A 2,756-nucleotide genomic window follows, 5' to 3' on the forward strand; every position below is an offset into this window, starting at 1 on the left:
CATATTTTTGTAATTTTATGAGATATTTCATGCTAGTTTCCAAATGATGGTTCCCACATGTGTTAGGTGACTCACATGGGCTGCTAAGAGCTGATCATTGGAGTGTATATACCAATAGTACATACATCTAAAAGCTGTGTATTGTACGAGTACGAATACGGGTGCATACGAGTAGAATTGTTGATGAAACTGTACGAGGATTTAATTGTAAGCATTTTTGTTAATTAGAAGTATTTTGATAAGTGTATTGAAGTCTTTCAAAAGTGTATAAATACATATTAAAACACTACATGTATATACATTTTAACTGAGTCGTTAAGTCATCGTTAGTCGTTACATGTAAGTGTTGTTTTGAAACCTTTAGGTTAACGATCTTGTTAAATGTTGTTAACCCAATGTTTATAATATCAAATGAGATTTTAAATTATTATATTATCATGATATTATCATGTATGAATATCTCTTAATATGATATATATACATTAAATGTCTTTACAACGATAATCGTTACATATATGTCTCGTTTAAAAATCATTAAGTTAGTAGTCTTGTTTTTACACATGTAGTTCATTGTTAATATACTTAATGATATGTTTACTTATCATAGTATCATGTTAACTATATATATATCCATATATATATCATCATATAGTTTTTACAAGTTTTAACGTTCGTGAATCATCGGTCAACTTGGGTGGTCAATTGTCTATATGAAACATATTTCAATTAATCAAGTCTTAACAAGTTTGATTGCTTAACATGTTGGAAACATTTAATCATGTAAATATCAATCTCAATTAATATATATAAACATGGAAAAGTTCGGGTCACTACAGTACCTACCCGTTAAATAAATTTCGTCCCTAAATTTTAAGCTGTTGAAGGTGTTGACGAATCTTCTGGAAATAGATGCGGGTATTTCTTCTTCATCTAATCTTCACGCTCCCAGGTGAACTCAGGTCCTCTACGAGCATTCCATCAAACCTTAACAATTGGTATCTTGTTTTGCTTAAGTCTTTTAACCTCACGATCCATTATTTCGACGGGTTCTTCGATGAATTGAAGTTTTTCGTTGATTTCGATTTCATCTAACGGAATAGTGAGATCTTCTTTAGCAAAACATTTCTTCAAATTCGAGACGTGGAAAGTGTTATGTACAGCCGCGAGTTATTGAGGTAACTCAAGTCGGTAAGCTACTGGTACGACACGATCAATAATCTTGAATGGTCCAATATACCTTGGATTTAATTTTCCTCGTTTATCAAATCGAACAACGCCTTTCCAAGGTGCAACTTTAAGCATGACCATCTCTCCAATTTCAAATTCTATATCTTTTCTTTTAATGTCAGCGTAGCTCTTTTGTCGACTTTGGGCGGTTTTCAACCGTTGTTGAATTTGGATGATCTTCTCGGTAGTTTCTTGTATAATCTTCGGACCCGTAATCTGTCTATCCCCCACTTCACTCCAACAAATTGGAGACCTGCACTTTCTACCATAAAGTGCTTCAAACGGCGCCATCTCAATGCTTGAATGGTAGCTGTTGTTGTAAGAAAATTCTGCTAACGGTAGATGTCGATCCCAACTGTTTCCGAAATTAATAACACATGCTCGTAGCATGTCTTCAAGCGTTTGTATCATCCTTTCGCTCTGCCCATCATTTTGTGGATGATAGGCAGTACTCATGTCTAGACGAGTTCCTAATGCTTGCTATAATGTCTGCCAGAATCTTGAAATAAATCTACCATCCCTATCAGAGATAATAGAGATTGGTATTCCATGTCTGGAGATGACTTCATTCAAATACAGTCGTGCTAACTACTCCATCTTGTCATCTTCTCTTATTGGCAGGAAGTGTGCTGATTTGGTGAGACGATCAACTATTACCCAAATAGTATCAAAACCACTTGAAGTCCTTGGCAATTTAGTGATGAAATCCATGGTAATGTTTTCCCATTTCCATTCCGGGATTTCGGGTTGTTGAAGTAGACCTGATGGTTTCTGATGCTCAGCTTTGACCTTAGAACACGTCAAACATTCTCCTACGTATTTAGCAACATCGGCTTTCATACCCGGCCACCAAAAATGTTTCTTGAGATCCTTGTACATCTTCCCCGTTCCAGGATGTATTGAGTATCTGGTTTTATGAGCTTCTCTAAGTACCATTTCTCTCATATCTCCAAATTTTGGTACCCAAATCCTTTCAGCCCTATACCGGGTTCCATCTTCCCGAATATTAAGATGCTTCTCCGATCCTTTGTGTATTTCATCCTTTAAATTTCCCTCTTTTAAAACTCCTTGTTGCGCCTCCTTTATTTGAGTAGTAAGGTTATTATGAATCATTATATTCATAGATTTTACTCGAATGGGTTCTCTGTCCTTCCTGCTCAAGGCATCGGCTACCACATTTGCCTTCCCCGGGTGGTAACGAATCTCAAAGTCGTAATCATTCAATAATTCAATCCACCTACGCTGCCTCATATTCAGTTGTTTCTGATTAAATATGTGTTGAAGACTTTTGTGGTCGGTATATATAATACTTTTGACCCCATATAAGTAGTGCCTCCAAGTCTTTAATGCAAAAACAACTGCGCCTAATTCCAAATCATGCATCGTATAATTTTGTTCGTGAATCTTCAATTGTCTAGACGCATAAGCAATCACCTTCGTTCGTTGCATTAATACACAACCGAGACCTTGCTTTGATGCGTCACAATAAATCACAAAATCATCATTCCCTTCAGGCAATGACAATATAG

The sequence above is a fragment of the Rutidosis leptorrhynchoides genome, chromosome 7, assembly GCF_046630445.1.
Source record: "Rutidosis leptorrhynchoides isolate AG116_Rl617_1_P2 chromosome 7, CSIRO_AGI_Rlap_v1, whole genome shotgun sequence".
Lineage (NCBI taxonomy): Eukaryota > Viridiplantae > Streptophyta > Magnoliopsida > Asterales > Asteraceae > Rutidosis > Rutidosis leptorrhynchoides.